The sequence below is a fragment of the Marmota monax genome, unplaced genomic scaffold, assembly GCF_021218885.2.
Source record: "Marmota monax isolate L192 unplaced genomic scaffold, Marmota_monax_Labrador192_F-V1.1 WCK01_AAM20220418_F8-fsc00012, whole genome shotgun sequence".
Lineage (NCBI taxonomy): Eukaryota > Metazoa > Chordata > Mammalia > Rodentia > Sciuridae > Marmota > Marmota monax.
This window is the reverse complement of record NW_026695227.1, coordinates 2,926,831-2,946,147: the sequence shown is the minus strand read 5'-3', so window position 1 is coordinate 2,946,147 and position 19,317 is coordinate 2,926,831. Positions and strand designations below refer to the sequence as shown.

At 42.7% G+C, this 19,317-nt stretch overlaps 1 pseudogene; it reads right to left on the bottom strand.

The window, feature by feature from the left end:
• Nucleotides 1-15,514, bottom strand: part of LOC124087132 (ragulator complex protein LAMTOR5-like) — a 71,632-nt pseudogene extending 56,118 nt beyond the window's left edge.
• Between the last annotated feature and the right edge of the window lie 3,803 nt (nucleotides 15,515-19,317).

Here is a 19,317-nt window from a genome sequence, read left to right as displayed (position 1 = left end):
GAAAATTAAAATCTATATCAATGCTGGAGTGGTAATGCATTCCTGTAATCCCAGTGGCTCTAGAAGCTCAGGCAGGAGGATTTCAAGCTCAAAGCCAGAATCAGCAAATTAGCAAGGCCTTAAGCATCTTAGTGAGACCCTGTCTCAAAATAAAAAATAAAAAAAAGACTGGAGATGTGACTCAGTGGTTAAGCACCCCTGGGTTCAATCCCTGATAGAAAGAAAGAGAGAGAGAGAGAGAGAGGGAGAGAGAAAGAAAGAAAGAAAGAAAGAAAGAAAGAAAGAAAGAAAGAAAGAAAGAAAGAAAGAAAGAAAGAAAGAAAGATCTATCCAGGAAGACAAAACAAATTTTCTTTATATCAAACTCTTTTGTGCACTGGTGTGGAAGCACTGGTTTTGATTTTTAAATATTTTTTTTTTATCAATAAAATGCACCACCCTGCCAGGCATGGTGGCACACACCTGTAATCCCAGCCGCTCAGGTGGTTGAGGCAGGAGGATTGTGAGTTCAAAGCCAGCCTCAGAGACTGAGCAAGGCCTTAAGTAATTCAACGAGACCCTGTCTTTAAATAAAACATAAAACAGGGCTGGAGATGTGTTTCAGTGTTGAGTGTTCTTGGGTTCAATTCCCAGTACCAAATTTTTTTGTTGTTGTTGTTTAAAAAAAAAAGCACCACCCTAGGCCAATGAGTCCCTCTCCTATACTGTCCTTGTAGCCCTGACTATTCTGACCCATTCACATTCCTAGACCTTCCTAAACCTTCCTAAATCCAAACAACTAAGGAGTTAATGACTCTGTTCCAGTACTGTGACCAATGTCCTTTTTGATTAGTTGATGTCCATGGTGTGGGGCTCTGACTCTCAATATCTATTCCATTATCCCCTGCTTGCCTAAGAGTGGATCCAAACCCCATTGGGGAAGAGAAGGCCTGTGATGTACTCCAATGTCATACATCTAGGGTTCACCAGGACTTTGGAACTAGGGTCATCCACTCTCTGCTTATGATCTTACTGAGTGATCCTTACATGATTGCCTGAAATTAAAATTAAACGTTTTTTTTTTTTTTTTTTAAAGAGAGAGTGGGGGGAGAGAGAGAGAGAGAGAGAATTTTTTAATATTTATTTTTTAGTTCTCGGCTGACACAACATCTTTGTTTGTACGTGGTGCTGAGGATCGAACCCGGGCCGCACGCATGCCAGGCGAGCGCGCTACCACTTGAGCCACATCCCCAGCCCCTAAACGTTTTTGTTTTCTTGAGGTATTGGAAGTTTAATCCACAGATGCTCTACTACTGAGCTACATCCCCAGCCCTTTTTTAAATTTTTATTTTGAGACAGGGTGTCACTAAGTTCCTCATTAAATTATTGAAGCTGGCCTCAAACTTGTGATCCTCCTGCCTCAGCCTCCTGAATTGCTGGGATTGTGCACCACATCACCCAGCTCCCTTTGTCTTAATTTAATTATTAATTACATCTATAAAAATCTAATTTTGTAATAGCTAACAGAAAAATTTTCAATGAAACTGTTTTTGTTTTTAGTTCATTGGAAGTTGAGAAGTCATCACCATGAATAACAGTGCTATCATTAAGACAAATTGAAAACTTTAGTATAAACCATCTAATGATTATCAAGTCAATTGAAGTGTTGTCATAAGAGTTTACTGCAGTTGTTTCTGTAAAACCATGGCTTAAAAAAATCAAATTATTTGGAAATTATTAGAATAATTTGAAGAAAAATTAAAATAAGTAGTTTTATATACATATACACATATGTGCATATGTAATTGAATAAATAATTTTATAAATATATAAATTTTATAATTTAGAAATGGAGACTATATTTAAATAATTTTTAAGTTATATACCAATACACAGGTTAAATTATGGTATATAGGTGATTAAATATGTTGACTATCACCCTTTGCCGTAACTATTGACAAATTCCATGTTTCTAATCAATTGAAATGGTAAGGAAAGAAAAAATATTTTCTCCCATATAACTAGTAGCAAAGAGTAGGTTCCAGACATGGTCAGATCAGAGGTTCAATAATGTCATCAAAGTTCTTTCTTTCATTTCCTTCCTTCCTTCCTTTCTCTCTCTCTCTCTCTCTCTCTCTCTCTTTCTCCTTCCTTCCTTCCTTCCCAGAGATTAAACAGGGGCATTTAACCACTGAGAAATATCCCATCCCCAGTCAGCCCTTTTTATATTTATTTTTATTGTTTTTTAATAATATTTATTCTTAAGTTTTAGGTGGACACGATATCTTTATTTTATATTTATGTGGTGCTGAGGATCGAACCCAGTGCCTTGTGCATGCTAGGCAAACACTCTACCACTGAGCCACAACCCCAGGCCCTTATTTTTATTTTTTTAATTTTAAGACAGGGGCTCACTAAGTGGCTTAGTGCCTCAGTAATTTGCTGAGGCTGGCTTTGAACTTGTGATCCTCCTGCCTCAGCCTCCTAAGCCACTGGGATTGTAGGCATGTGACAGCCACCACCACTGGCTATCAAGGTTCTTTCTGTATCCATTCCTCTTTCCTCAGTATGAGGGTTTACCCTGAGGCTGGATCTCATATTGAGATTTTATTATCTCAATACGGCCACAGTATTTCCTCAAGTCACATTTGTGGTGATTTAAGTTATGTGCACAAATTCTTTAATATTCTTCCTGCAAACATAGAGCCTAATTTTCCTCCTCTTAAATGTGGGCTATTCTTAGCAATTCCTTTTTGATGACTAGAATGCAATAGAAATTATAGTGTCTTGCTCCTAAAATTAGAATAATAAATACATATGGCTTCCTCCTTGTTTTTTCTCTTAGATGACTCACTCTAAGGTAAAGCCAGCTATCCTATTACGAGAACATTCAAGTAACCCTATGGAGAAGTCCTTATGGCAAGTAACTGAGCTTTCCTGCCAGGAGTCAGCAATGAACTGAGCACTTCTGTCAATAGCCATTTAAGTGCATCACCTTGGAAGGAGATCTGTCTTCAGATATCTGTAGCATAGCCAATGTCTTAACAGGAACTTAATAAGAGTTTCTGGACTCAAATTGTCTGGCTAAACTGCTCCTAAGTTCCTAACTCACAGAAACAGTCAGATAATAAAATACGTGTTGTAAATTGCTACACAGCAATATATAACTAATGCAATACCTATGTATGACAACATGTTGCAGGATTCTCTCACAGAGAGACAGGACACTGAGGCTTTCAGCCAAGAAGCAGTGTTTATTTGTGCCAGCACTGACCTTCCCAGGGGATTCACACCAAAAGGCTGAACTCTGGGACTCAGCAGAGCTTTGTCTTACATATATATCCTTTGTTGGTTTCCCCTTTACATGTTAGCCCTTTGTCTCCCTATTTGGTAACATACAATCTGACTGGGTATTCTATATTATAGGGTTGCAACAGAGTTGTGCATGTACACATAGGTACTGCGTGGGCCATGTTGTCTTCTCTTTGTTCTGGGAGAGCCCTTTGATCTGGGAATGCACTTACCACATTTCCCCCCTTTGAGGCACAGCTCCTTTCAGGGTCAAAGAGCATCATCTTGATTTAATGGCTCATATTTCCATAATATCATAACATGTGCCATTTTCCTTTCAGCCATAGCCTCCATGAGACTGGAGACAGCTCTTATAACCAGAGGTAGCAGGAATGGTAGAAATAGGCAGACCTCTAGCATTAAAAGTTTTGAATCGCTCAAAAGTTGAAAACCCACCTCCCATATAGTTCCCTCGGGTTCCAAACTTTCCAGGTCTGGACTGGTACATAGGCAATCTTTCTCACAAGATATATGATTTCCTCTATGACCTTGCCTTCATAAGTTTGCAAGCAACAGTTGCTTGGGTTAAGTTTCCCACGTACTCCACCTTCAGAAGCAAGCAACAGTCTAAGGCTAAACAGTTTTCATAGATAATATTGTGAATTTTAATGCTTTGTTTGGCCAGTAAATTGAGGGCTCTTTCAGTTTCATTAGTTATAATTTCAACAACAGCCTGTAACCTGATAAAACAGTTTAATATATAGATGGGAACACAGTTCCCATAGGACTTGCCTTGGTGGCAGGGCCATAATTGTGAATTATCTGTTCAGAGGGGCATTTGTCATCTTTCTAGTTACCAATTGCCAGTGCTCACCACTCCTTTGGGCTCATCAGTCTTCATACACTGGTACTCCCAATTGTTCCCTTGTGGCTAATAGAAGGAGGAAAAGAGAGGGGTGAATCATCCCCAGTACACAAGATCTAGACCAGAATCAGTTCTTTGTTTGGTCAATAAATTGAAGGCTCTTGCAGTTTCATTAATTATAATTTCAACATCAGCCTGTAGCCTTATAATACAGTTTAATACATAAATGGCAGTATGGTACCCATAGGACCTGCCAGAGTGGCAGGGCCACAATAGTGGATTATCTGTTCAGAGAGGTACAGAGTTTGGCATTGGTGGCCCTTCTGCATATCCAGTATAGTCCACCAGGGGCTTGACATTCAATTTCTGTGGCAGCATGTTCCAGGCCTTTTTAGGTTAAAGAAGTTTGACAAGGGACAATTCTGTGTAATTTGAGGACCCCACCACTATTTTTCTGGGTAGTTATAGAATTTTGGGCCCAGACATGTTAAATTCCCAACTGAGATGTTAAAATGTTTTCCCTCTTGAGCAAAATAATATCTTTCAATAATTGAGTTTTTGAGGAACCAAACACCAGTAGTTGAACAGAGAGAGGGCTCATTAGCTCTTTAGCTTTCCATGGTCATTGATCCCCCGTATTAGTTCCTTCACACACATAAGAAGAAGAGACATTCAGAGATTGCATTGTTTCTGCTAAGGTTAGGAACAGGTTTCTGAGTGTGGTGGAGATGGGTAAACCAGTCTTTATCTCTTTAAAAAAGGAATGAACAACTTGGTGGTAGGAAGACTCAAGTGGAGTTCTAACCCTTTTAATGTGTATCGGGCCTGGGATCTGTGCCCTATTCATATATAGCCATGTCAATTTTGTGACCATTTTTCCATCTCAAGTCTTCTAGGTTAAGGATAGTGAAATTATCAGGGTTATGGGCCCCTGACATATAGCTTGAGATGGCAACAACCTTTTGGAGAAGAGTTGTTTTATCCTTCCCTTGCCAGATGGACCATTATACACAGCTCCAGTAGGGGCAGTTACCATTGTTATTGGTGCATCTGGGTTGAGGTAAGAGTTGCTCATTCATATATTTATCATAAAGTCTGTATTCCTATCCCCAAGATAGCCCTCCACTAGCCTTGGGCAGGTCACCATGACCAATACTTATTTATGGCTTCACACATATCAAAGAGAACTGACACTGGCTGCTTGGAGTCAATAATTATTTGACCTATATTATCACTGCTTAGGATCTGTTGGGGAGTACTGTGGGTTGAAACATGTGTGTTGGTTCCCTTGCTGGCAGATAGAATAGGTAGTCTTATTATGTTTACAGATCCCTGAAATTGTTCCTTGAAATGGGTATGATAAAGTAGGGTTGTGGTCATGCCTCAGCATGATTGAATCACAGGAAGGCATGGGTTACAGGATGAGGAACTGAAGTCTGCAAATGGGAATCAGATCAGACACAGCCAATAGCAATGAAACACCCTATCAATAGGATGTAAAAGACTACTAATCAAAGCTTTTTCAACCCTGCGCTAGTTGGCCAAAGCAGTCTCTACTAATCCTACTGCAAAAATTGAAGCTAAGGCCACACAACAGAGATGGGTAAGGGGTGGCATTGCCAAAACATTTCAGTAAAGAGGCCAATATTGGAAATAAAAATAGTCCATTTATCCTGACAGGTGGTCAATTCCTCAAGCTTCTTCCATGTGTAGCTTAATCAGCTTCCAGGGTCTGTAAAGCAGGGCTGCCATCCTCAAGGGTCTCTCTCAATTTGTATGGTGCCACTACATCAGAATGCACTCCCAAGTCATGAGAGTTTTATTCTGCTCTGGTGAACCCAGGGGACCACCTTGGACACCTTCACTGAGGTAGGGGTAGATAAAATGACAGTGATTGGCCCCTCCAAAGAAGTTTTAGGGGTTGGACATTCCCTGCTTTTATCCATAGAGCATCTCCTGGCTTAAAGGGTGGACATCTGCTGGGCACATGCCCGTAATCCTAGCGGCTCATGAGGGTGAGACAGGAGAATCACGAGTTCAAAGTCAGCCTCAGCAACGGCAAGGCACTAAGAAACTCAGTGAGACCCTTTCTCTAAATAAAATACCAAAAAGGGCTGGGGATGTGGTTCAGTGGTAGAGTACCCCTAAGTTTAATCCCTGGTGGACATCTATGGTCAGGATCACAGGTGGTCGTTCCCTAATCCAATGGTTTACAGTGGTCAGAGTTGAGCCAACAGCCTGCATCTGCTGCCTCAGAATAATGTTGCCTTTTAGATCTCCTTGTATACCCCTTATAATGGGAGGAGGGTGTCCACAAAGAATCTCAGAAGGGGAGAACCCTGTCTAGTAGGGCTAGATAGAATCCTCAACAAAGCAATTGGCAACACCTGGTCCTAGTGCAGTTGAGTTTCCTGAAATACTTTCCTTAGTATTAACTGTAGCTTTCAGTTCACTCCCTCCACCTTCCTAGAACTCTGAGAATGGTATTCAGTGTGTAACTTCCAGGTAATCTTCAACCCCTTTGCCGCTAATTGCACCATTTCAGCCATAAACACCAGCCCATTATTTGATCCCATGGTGATTGGGATTCAAAATCAAGGAATGATTTCCTTTGGGAGAGATTGGGCCACTTCATGTGCCTTCTCTATGTGAGTAGGGAAGGCCTCTACCCAGCCTGAGAAAGTACACACAAAGACTAGCAAATATTTATAGCCCAAGACCCAGAGAAGCTCAGTGAATACCACAACTTTATTTTCAAATGTGACTCCTTCAACATTTTGCACTGCTCAAGCTATGCAGGAGAGCCAGGGAATGTAGAAATGTCAGCCCAGTTGGCTTCAAGAGCTGTCCAGTCAATGTGGGTCTTCTGGTGGAATTGCTTGACCAATGCTGGAGCTAGGGCCTCAGAAATTGCTATTCCACCGTCTTCAAATCTCCACCTTCCCCTGGAAGGTAGCTCCCATTTTCAGTTTTAAATCAGGTATTCTTATGTTGTGAGCAATTAGGGTCCCATTCTGCCAGTGAACTGGGGAGTAGGGCGGCAGTCAGAGCCGTTGGTTCTGTTGTCCCCTTGGAAGCTGCAAGCTTTGCTTCTCAATCTGCTTTACGGTTTCCCCAGTGACTGTGGTATTCCCCCTTTGATGTCTCCAACAATGCATGACTGCCACCTTTTTAGGAGCCCATATAGCATCAACAGTTCAAGGATTTCTTTGCTGTATTTTCCTCCTGAGTTGATTAGGCCTTTTTCATTTTACAAAGCTCAGTGTACTTGGAGGGTAGTGAAAGCATACTTAGGATCCATGTATATATTGACACATATCCCTGCTGCCAGTTGAAAGGCTTGGGGCAGCGTGATGAGTTCTGTGTTTTGTGCTGAGGTTACTTTTGGCAGAGGTTTCACCTCAATTTTGGATTTAGAAGTACCCAGCAAGGTGTTCTTCCTCTTCTACAAATGCTACCAATGGTGAATACTCAGCATCAGAATCTTTGAGAAGCTGGTCTGTTAAGTCTGGTCAGCTGGAAAATACGTTGTCCATGACTTCAATGTAGTCATGATCTACACTGTGGGATTTAAAGTCTGCACTACTTCCAGGTGGATATATGGGTTTCGTACAGCATACCCTGATATCTGACCATCAGTGCATTGCTCAGCCAATACTGCCCCTTGTACTCCATTTCTGTCAGTACTGAGTGTGATGCTCTGACCATTATTTCTTGTCCCTAGGTTAGAGTGTCAGCCTTTGACACTAAGAGGGCTGTGGCTGCGAGTGCTCAAAGGCAGGGGTCCAGCCTCAGATGACAGGGCCAAATTGTTTAGAGGGGTATGCCACTGCACAATGCCATGACCCCAGCATTTGGGTCAGGAACTCCAGTGCAACACCAGTATATGCTCCTGTACATACAAGAAGAAAGGACTGGACACGTCTGGGAGTCCCAACACGAGTGCGTCAGTGAGGGCCTGTTTAATCTCTTCAAATGCCTTTTGTTGTGCTTGTTCCCATAAAAAAAATATTCTCACACTCCCCCCTTTATGGCCTCATAGAGGGGTTTTGCCAAGATAGAGAAGTTAGGTATCTAGATTCTACAGAAACCTGCAACCCAAGGAACTCTTGAACCTGGGGTCAATCCTAATTGATGGAACTAGGGTTGAGTAAATAGCCTGTTTTCTTTTTAGACTGAGATAACATTGTCCTTAAGATAGGTAAAAACTGAGGTATTTGACTTTCTCTTGACAGATTTGGTCCTTTTTCCTTGAAACCTTGTAGCTAGCTTTCCATAGAATAGTGAGGAGCTGTTGTGTCCCTCCCATACAATCCTCCTGTGTCTATCTGGCCAGCAGTAGATCATCCACATACTGGAGCAGCATATAGCTATGTTTGTCCACTGAGAAGGCTTTAAATCAGAGGCTAACATGGTGCAAAAAGTGGTTGGAAATTTTTTAAACTCTTGAGGCAGTCTAGTCCTTGTCAGCTGGCCTTTGTCTGTATTCTAAGGATTTTTCCCCTGGAAGGCAAAGATTGGTTGGGGGGCTGGGTGGATACAGAAGTCATTCTTGAGGTCCAGATATATGAAGAAGGCAGATTCAGCAGGGATGAGACCCAGGAGAATACAGTGGTTAGGGACAACTGGATGTAGGGCAATGGTTGCCTGGTTTACTGCTCATAGGTCCTAGACTGACTGATAGTTATTCATCCTGGCTTCTGGACTGGCAGGAGAGATGTGTTCCAGGACAACTGGCAGGGTTGGAGGATTCTGTACTTTAGAAATCTCTCCCAGGTGCCTCTGGATCCCAATTTGTGCCTTGTGAGGAATGAAATATTGTTTTTTGGTGGGAAGTCTCAGCCTCTGGCTTTAGTCCTACTACTATTGGAGATATGTTTCAGGCCAGCCCAGGAGAACTGTCATCAATCCACACCCCAGGCATCTCAATCCCCTGTTGTGGCCTTTCTGTGAGACTGTAGAGCTGCTACTCTTCTCCTTGGGGGACCATGAGAGTCAGGATTTTCACATCTGACTTTCCTTGGATCAGGATGGCCTAGTCATAAGAGTTGACAGTTATCTGAGCCTTAAGTTTTCTCAATAGGTCCTACCTATTAAAACCACAGGGCAGTCGGGCACATATAGGAATTCACGAATAATTTCATAGCCACCTAAAATGTATCATAGAGGCAGTGAGAAGGGGCAACGAACTCAGCTACTTGTGTCTCCCACAATAATGGCTTGTGTCTGTGAGAAAGGGCCCACATGTTGAGCACCATGGAATGTTCGGCCCTGGTAACAATCATGAAGTCCATGGATCCGCCCGCCATGGTCATTCAGACCACATAGGCTCATGGAGGCCTAACAAAATGGAGCCCAGTCTGTGCTACTCTTCCTGATAGTTTCCCATGGTAGCCAATCCAACAAAATTATCCTCAGGGCTTCATGTGATTGCCACATTGGTTAGTACCGTCCATGAATCACTTGGCCTCTTCCCCTTCATCTGGGCACTGGGTGATAATCCTCTGACTGTTGGGGGCACTTGTTTTTCCAGTGACATTCTTGAGAGCTATGAGCATACTGGTTACTTCCTAATCTCACCTCTGGGTGAGGTGGCCCTTCTTGGCAGTTCTTTCTTTTGCCTCAGCTTTGGCCCAATTCAATCCTCCATTGAGTACCGCAACAGTTCCACTAGGGGGGCAGTAACCATATCTATCTTCTTTTTTATTTTCTGTTCTGCTCATGCCAGCCAGTCCTCTTGGTCTTGGTTGACAAATACTTTCATCACAACCGCCAATAGTTGGCTAGCATTCATTCCAGTGAAGCCCTCTAACTTCTGTAGTTTACACTGGACATCTCTCTGGGCCTGACCTACAAAGGCTATGTTAACCATTCAATGATTCTTGGCTACTTCTGGGTCAAAGGGAGTGCAATGACAGAATGTTTTGCATAGCTTCTCATAGAATTGACTTGATCTCTCTTCAGATCCCTGGAGCATCTCTGAGATCTTGTTCATGTTCATGGCCTTCTTTCCTCCTTCCTTGTTGCCACCTAAAAGAGTCTCTTGATAGTGTTCAAGCATCTGAAATCCCCAGTCATCATTAGGGTCCCATCAGGGATCTTCCTCAGGGAATTTTTTCTGAGTGTAGGCCTGGGCATTCACGATTCCTGCTGGGGTGTATTGCTCCAACCACTTCATGGCCTGGGTAACTTTTCAGTGTTAATAGAGTCAGGAGCAGCTGGCAGCAATCAGTCCAAGTGGGCTTGTGGGTCTGAATGATGGATTGCATTAAATCAATCATAGCCTGAATTTTCTCAGTGTAGGAGGGGTGTGGTTTTTCCATTTGGGAGATCAGTGGTGGTAAAAAGTTGATATATGAAGGTGCATTGTCCCCCTTGCACATGACCATCTTGATTGTAGTAGATGCCCCCCTGCCAGGTTTCTCTCAGTGGCATCTGTAGGGCACTGTAGCAAGCATTAGGAGGATGGCTGCCAGCAGGATCCTCCTGGCGCTTCTCAGCCAGAATATATAGGGTTAAGATAGGTGGGTATGCTCAGGAGTGTTTTGGGTGCCCTCACCAGAGGGTGGCTTCAAGGGTGTGAGAAGCCTCTGATGGGGTTCTGGCTGCAGTAGCTATGAGGAGTGTAAGGAGGCAGTGGAGGATTCGGTGGTGCACAAAGCAGAGGAATCTCCTCTGACTCTCCAGATTGAATGGGTTTCTTGGGTTCTGGTGAGCATTTTGAGGGACTTGTCACTTAGGCCATTATAATTTTACAGTTCTCTTCCAGACAAGCCTTCAGCCAAAGTGGCCAAGAGAAGACCATATCTTGCCAACAGTCAATGTAGGGGAATTGGTCAGGGTGGCCTGGGCCCCACGATGACCCTAAACACCTTGATAACTACTAGTTCCTTTTCTAGTGAGCCCCTCAGAGTGCCAACCTACTCCAAATGAAGGCCAATCTATTTCACAGAAGGTTCAGAGTTTTCTGGGAGTCAATTTGACTCCATAGTCTCTGGAATCTCTTTTTTTGAAAATTTTTGTCATACACTTTGGGAGGGGGGGCTAGGTTTGTTCTGTTTCCCAACCATTTCCTCCGCCTAAAAGATGACAATCACACACACACAAAAAGAGAGAGGGGAAAGTGGTGAGCAATTGCTTCTTCTGGCCACTCTCCTCACAGAGATATTTTGGGTGTCTGTTAGCACTCATGGGATGGTATAAACCCCAGAGTCAGGACCCCTCCAAGGAGGGCTACCCTAAGCTGTATGAGGATCACTACGGACCCATGGAGCAGGACTCCACACTCACTTTAGTTCTTGGTTGAGTTAGAACTTTCTTTGTCCATCTCATTCACTCACTCTCACACAACATCTCTAGCCCTCATCCCAGTTTCCTTGAGTTGCCGATTAGTCTTATGCAACTGAGACTAAGACAAATCTGGAAGGTGATCAGGCTTCCCTTCTGTCACTGAGGGCAGTTCCTACCTGTCCCTATGCTAATTCCATGGCTCCACTGGGTTCCTTTGTGCTCCGGACCCCAGCACTCCAGGAGGGCTAATCCTCTGCAGATCAATTGGTCTGCTCATTCTAGGGAAGATCACCTCTCCTGGCATCCTGGCGCTTGCATGGTCTCCAAATCCTGGACACAAGTCCCCAAGAAATATTGCAGCCTTCTTGCACAGAGAGATAAAACACTCAGGCTTTCAGCCAGGAAGCACTGTTAATTAATGCCAGCACTGACCCAGCTGGGTGATTTCCTCCAAAGGCTGAACCCTAAGCACAGCAGGGGGTTGCTTTATATATCCTCTGTTAGTTTCCACTTGTTAGCCCCTTTGTTTCCCCTATATGGTATATATGGTATATGTATGTACATTCTGATCGGGTATTCTGTATTATAGAGTAGCAACAAAGTTGTGCATGCACACATAGGTACTGAGTATGCCACCTCTCCTTCTCTTTGTTTGCTCTAGGAGAGCCTATTGTTCTGGAAGGGCCCTTACCACATTCTGAACAACAATAAAAAAGTGAATCTCTTCTTCTTTCTTTCTTTTCTTTTCTTTTTTTTTGTACTAGGGATTTGAACCCAGAGGCTAGCTTCCTGTGCTGCTGGGGTTCTGCCTTGGTGTCCAGCTTTTTTTTTTTTTTTTTAGTTCAAAGATTTTAATTGGTTTTATTTTTCATTACAGAATTGGGCAACACTTTATTCCATAAAGTAGAATAAATATTCTCATCTTTTCTCTTTTTCTTCTTCATTTGAGAAACTTTTCTGAGTCTTCCTGTTGAAAATTTTTTTTCCTTTTTCACTTTTCACTGGGCAGATTTGGGTCATATTCCAATTACTAAACAAATATCATTAAGAGAGTAATATCAACACAGTTGATTTATGCTTAACAAGATCCAAACCCAGGGACTGGAGCTGGAGTCAGTTTTGTTTGGTTTGGTGGTACTAGTGATTGAATTCAGAGGTCTCTGACACTGAGCTCCAACTCCAGTCCTTAATTTTCTTTCTTTCTTTTTTAAATTTTGAGATAAGGTCTCACTAAACTGCCAAGACTGGCCTGGAACTTTCCATCCTCCTGCCTCGGTGTCCTGAATTACTGGGATTACGGGCCTGTGTCACCATGCCCAGCTGTTGTGAGTTGTTTCTTAAGCAGAAGACTGTGTATAGGAAGGAATTCTGATAGGAAGGAATTAGGGTAGGGAATGGTTATTAAAAGATGACTTAATCAAGATAACTTAGTTTGTACCAGAGAACAAATATCCACCAATTTTCAATGACTTAACACATGAAAAATTTGTTTCTTTCTCATACTACATGTCTAATGTGCCTTGGCAAGACGACTCTGGGTGAAAGACACCTCAACTCAACATGCTTCTTTGAGCTCTCCAATGATAGTATAAGAGAGCAGTATATGTTTATTAGATCCCAGTTTTTCCTGAAAGTGGTACATATCACCTCCTCTCTTATTGACCAAAGCAAATGTGTAATTTCAGAGATTAGACAATACAATAGTACATCGTGACTCCAAACTGAAGACCTATCCTATTTGGATATAGTTTGTTCTCCAAATATTCATGTGCTAGAAATTGGTCTCCAATGTGTAGAAACTTCGAATGGGCCTAGTAGAAGTTAATTAGGTCAGAGGGACTCCACCTTCATGAATGGTTAATGTTGATCGCAAAGAGTGGGTTGTGACTTGCATGAATGAATTAGTTGAGCAAGAGGTTTATTAAAATGAGACCACCCCACATACTTTCTTCCTTCTACACGTCACACAGTAAATTCCCTTTCAGGTTTCTGCCATGTTGTAACACAGTCAGAGGTCCCTTACCAGGTCACTAATATTATGCTGTTTAGACCCTATATTCACCCAGTGTCGTGAACCAAATAATCCTCTTTACTTTATGTCACCCAGCCTCAGTTTTTTTTTTTTGTTTGTTTTTTGTTTTTTTGGCTGCTGTAGTTTGTTTTTTCAAGGTGTCACAAAACAGACCAATACAAGAAGAAAAGATTTGTCTGCAAATTTTTTGGCGTGGTAGTGTGATAACAGACTTTCTGCAATCCACCTTTCACATTTCCCCAGATCTCTTAAAGAATATTCCCCGCCCCCGGCCTGCCCTTGACTTTGTCCTTTAAAACCTGAAATGGTTAGGATGTTAGGGTCCACAGCATGGGCATAGGCCCTACTTTAAATGCTGTTGTTAGGCCACACCCTAAAATGTGTGAACAGGTCTCAATAACGGACACTTGGAATCTTCAGTGAAAACATTAGTATTGACTCAATGTCATTTTTCTAATTGCAACTCTTATATTAGGTCCAATAATACGCTAATAATTCTAAATTTACAAATATTACATTGAAATTTTAAAGTACTTTGGGTGTAGAAATCTGCATGACAAATGCTTACATTTTTTTCAGGATTCTTCATGTTTGTGCACTAGTTATTATCCTATGAGGACACTTGGAAGCTTCCTGGTAAAGAAACAGATGAATTCTCCTGACTATGGTCATCCTCCTGTTTCATGTCCTGAAAAGACCCAGCCTTGGGACCTCAACTCTTAGCTTTCTGTTATCATTTGGATGCTTTTATTTCTGCCTGAAAGCTGAATCTGGGATGAAAACCTAGTTTTTATGATCCCTGGGTCTGATATAATTCTAGCTAACTCCATCTCTTTTTGCAGTTCTTTTGGAGGAGTCTGTCTACCGTTTTCATATTCTTTCGCTCTTCTTCTAGCACATCATCTTGCCCCTGTCTTTCCTTTCTTTTCATTTTGGTACAAGGAATTGAACCAGGAGCACTTAACCATTGAGCCACATCCCTAGCCATTTTTCTTTTGATTTTGAGACAGGGTCTTACAAGGTTGCTTAGGGTCTCCTTAAATTGCTGAAGCTGACCCGGAATTTGCGATTATCCTGCCTCAGCCTCCCAGGTGGTTGAGATAACAGGCATGCACCACCATGCTCAGTTTTGCCTCTATCTTTATAAAGCATATGTCACATCACACTTTCAGTCGCTGATTTTCGGCTGAGTCTGTAAGCTCTTTGAAAAGAAGTTCCATGCTGTTTGTAATTTTTTAGATTCACAGGGCTAGCACAGTAAATAGTACCATGGTGCCTAATTGTTAGGAAGCATTTAAATGAATATTGAATGAAGAGATATGAGAGATACTGGAGAGAGAATCCAGGGCTTTGTGAATACTAGGCAAGCACTCTACCATCCAGTTACACCCTCAGCCCCCAAATGACTCCTAGTAAGGGCACTCTGGAAGTGGTTCTCATCTTTGTTGGGCCAGACACTATCACTAAGTGGCAACAAAATCTCTAGGATTGAAGTGGAAAGTGTAGTTTAAATCTCCTCAGGCATTTCTTTATATCCACATATAGGAGAATGTGACCTATTTACCTCCCTTATTCATTACTGCACAAAAGGACTGAAGAATGAGGACTCGATCATTATTTCGATATTGCCAATTTTATGATGGACTGGGTACTCCAGCAGCAGAAATTTGAGGCCCTAGGTTTGAACTCAGGGCCTCCCACGTGCTCGTTAAGTATTCTACCACTGCACTACATCTCCAGCCCCTTTGAAAATTTTAAGATAGGGTCTAAGTTGTCTTGTCTGGCCTTGAATTTGCAGTGGCTCAGCCTCAGCCTGAGTGGCTGGAATTAAAAGCGTGCGCCACTGCACCCGTAGAGCAAGACTTCTACTATCAGGAGCTATTTCACTCCTTCTGGTCCATATAACTGTTTAAAAAATTACATTATTTATATAGGTAGGCGTTTACGGAAAATCGTTTATTATTATGCTATTGTTCCTGGCCTTGCGAGTTTCGACAGACCCGGTGCTCATCTTTAACCAGGTCACAACCCGGCTCAGCCCAGCTACCAACATCCATCAATGCGCAGGGTGTAGTGCGGCTGTAGACCACATCATTTGGAAATCTGGAGAAGTACAGTCACCAGCTGGCTGTCTTCTTTCAGCCCACTTAGGAGTTTCCTAAACCCGAGGCAGGAGTGGTGGCTTGCAGGGGCGGAGCTGGAATGCCTTCCGCATTCCTCTTCCTCCTCCTCCTCCTGGCTGCAGCGGGGTGCGGGGGAGGGGCGAGTGGCATCAAGCCGAGCACTGGTGGACCCGAGCAGCAGTGCCAGTGGCTCCTTGCGCCCGAGCACGTGGACACACACGTTCTTCACATCATCTGGTAGGATTATCACAAAATCGGCAGAGGCAGGGCCACCTAAAAGCACAAAATCTAAAAGGGACACTGGGCTTTGAAAAATCATAGTTTTACAGTCATCAGATCCAGTCATGCTTATTAATCTTTCTCATCTGTAAAATGGGATAAAAGAAAAATTACAACAAATATTATATAAAAAGAAAAAAAAGGAAGCTCTCAGAACAAAGCAGTGTTCATTTCCTGTGAAGAGTGGAAAAGGAACTAAGTTGCTTTGTTGATTTTCCTCCAGTCAAATACAAAGGCAGATCCTATACAACAATTGTTTCCCTTTGTTTCTGGGCCTTGTAAGTGTCATTTCTCTATAGAGAAAGAATCCCCTTTGTGCAATCTCTGGCCGACAGGCCTTGGGGATTATAAAGGGAAAGCTCTCTCTAGTGTTTTCTTGGTTAGAGACATTGTTCTGGAAAGCAGGCTAGGTTGCCATGGCTACGTGTCCCCAGAGGCCTCGCCCTGCCCCTTTTTACTCGCCTGCCTGTGCTGCCTGCTAGTACCAGATCAGTCCCTATTTCATATGTTCCTCCCCACACAGCAAGAGAATCCCAAACTGTGTTTTCCAGATGGCCTCAAAAACCCAGAGGCAGGGTGTGTGTGTGTGTGTGGGGGGGGGGCTTTGTCAGACAGTGCTTGTCCTTGGAAAAAAAAGCTATTAGATTGAAAGCTTGTTGAAGGCAGGAATCATCTTTTCATCACTGAATCAATTCCTCCCCTGTTTCTATGACGTTATGCCCCTTAGTCCAAAGTAGGCTGACACACAGTAGGGTCTGAAAAGGAGTATGTAAATCATTTGCCACTGAGATGGTGGTGGCATAGTAACAAGTTAAATGCAGAGATTCTGGAGCCATGAACTTTGCCTGCCACATTACAGATGTGTAATGTAAATAAAATACCTTGTTTTTCTAAGCTTCATTTTCCTCATCTCTAAAATGGGGCCAGTAATAACTCAGATTTAGGAGGAGTACTAAATTAAGATCATTTATGATGTGAATATTTCATATAATGTCTGGCTTAGGCGCTGTCAATATTATGACTGTTGTTATTATCTCCTCGGTAGCTTACTGCATCTTCATGTGGGGAGACAGGTCCTCCCTAAGTAAAACAAAAAACAACCACAACAAAAAAATCTTGTAGCAGAATCCATAGCAGCCCAGGTCTAATAGTTAATGAAATGAATGTAGAAGTGCTTCCTAATTAGAACACACCAGTAGTAACAAGTTTCCTATATGTTAGAATGTCGAATGCAATAATGCAAAGTGGGTTGGTTCCAATTGTCCATCAATGTATCTATGGTTAAGGAGTAAAATAGAGTTTTTTGACATCTTTCAGCTTGACTGCCTCCCTTCCCCCTCTACCAATCTCTCAGGGTATTCTTAAACCTACACAATCTGGGCTGGTAACAGGAACTGTTTGTAAGATCTATAAGCTCCACCGCCCCCCTTTCCCACTCCCTGCACCAGGGCTAGCTTCCAAATCTGAGAAAGCTGGAATTAGGAGGCACTTACCTGGTGACTGACTGGAAGATTCTAAACACATTTGGACACTAAGAGGGAATTCACCCCACCCCTACTCCCAGCAGACCTAGCCTTTGCAGTTTTTTTCCGGGGTGCAAAAGAGAAAAGGGTTGTAACTAGTCGGTAGGCTGAGCTGAACTTGGCCGCAGGATGTGGACACCCTAGACAGCTGCGGACCACAGCTAAGACTAGGAGCCATTCAATTAGAGAAGCCATTCAGGGTGGGACTAAATCTGACATCTGGAGGTTCTGGCACCTGGGGGAGGGGATGCGAGGACAGAATTATTCCCAAATTACCTAGCTGCTTGCCTCTCTGAGAAGGTATGTACAATCTATATATTTTTGGACCCAGAGGAAATGAACATGTTTACAGCACATGTATTGTCATTTAGTGCACAGGGCGGAAGAGGTCTTATCATTGGCTATACAAGTGTTAATTGTATGTAGGGCGCTCCCACCACACGGTAAGTGCAGCATATTTTGCTGTGGTGCAACAATGCAGCAAAAGTGTGGAAAGGTGGTGTGAACAGGGTGTGAAGTGTTCTTCCCTCTCTTTCAGACCCTCTGATACATTCCCCCACACACCTACCAGGCACACACATTAAACTACCCAGGACACATTATCCTCCCCTCCCCCAACACCGCAGCCAGCTTTCTCTGAAAACTGATACCCTGAGGCCCTTTTTCCCTTACCAGCCACAATGAAGAGCAGTGAGGGGGAAAATGCGGACTGGATTATGGCACAGGGACCGTGCTCTGTAATTTTTCCTTCCGTTAACAGGTCACTGTTCCGGGTCCAGGCCTCATATTTTATCTGACTTTGCTACTCCAGGAAACAGCTTTAGGCTCCAGCGAGTCCAGGCCAAATCCGGTTCTTTCGACTAAGTCCATTTTGCATTTTATGTTTCACCCTAGTGAAGTCTCTGCCGAGGCTGTTGTTCTCAATCCAGCTCAGAAACTGGCTCAAACCGCCCTGAACTGGATCTGGTGGCTGTTGAGACACAGTTTCTGCCTCTTTGTTAGGGCGGAACCGGCCTCATTCCCGCTCGTTTCCCTCCCTCCCGCTCTCCTAGTCACCAACAGCTACTCCCCTCCCCCTGCCTCTCCAGTTTGGCATTTTTTACCCTTTCCTGGGCCAAGACCCCATGAATTAGATTAAATTCTTTATTTTTTTAAAAAAGTAAATCTAGGTTGTAAACTTTCTGCTTTTGTTATATTAGCCCTTTGGTTCTGTTTTTCTCCTAGTTGTTATCTCACCAGTTGACATGGTGCCTTAAAATCTTGGTTTTCATGCTAACCTAGAAATAACTTCAAATTTCCCATCAAAGACTGAAGGGGTATTGTGCAGTTCATTATTCATTTCCGCTTTGTAACTATATTTAAATTAAAATAATTTATTAACTGCTGGGAAATGACAACGTAATAAGGTATAGAATTTTAAAAACAGTCACCCATACTGTCTGTCGATTGCGACTGTGCAGTTCCTAGAGGAAGAAGTAAAGAATTGAGATTTTTTGGTTTTCGAACATGTCATTTTAACACTGAGTCAGTTTCTGTGAATCGAATCTTATAGTGAAGAGGGCTGGCTGGGGAATGTGTGGGGACCATTCCCAACATAATGCAGGTGGAGACGAAACTGGGAATGTGAGGAAATAAGGAGGGTAGAACAGGGATGCGATTTTGTCAGTCGTCGTTATATAAAATGTAAGCATTTATTAGACTGGAACTAGATGGACAGTTGCATAACATGAAAGTGGTAAATGCCACTAAATTGTTCACTTTAAAATGGTAATTTTTCATCTATGTGAATTTTACTTTAGTAAAAAAAAAAAATTGCCCTTCTTGAGAAGACGATCTCATGTGGGGTTTCTTGAACATTGAGAGGAGAGACACTTGGATAATAAGCAACCATAATCTGGGTGTGGCTCCATGTGGTGCTTGAGGACTCACCCGTCT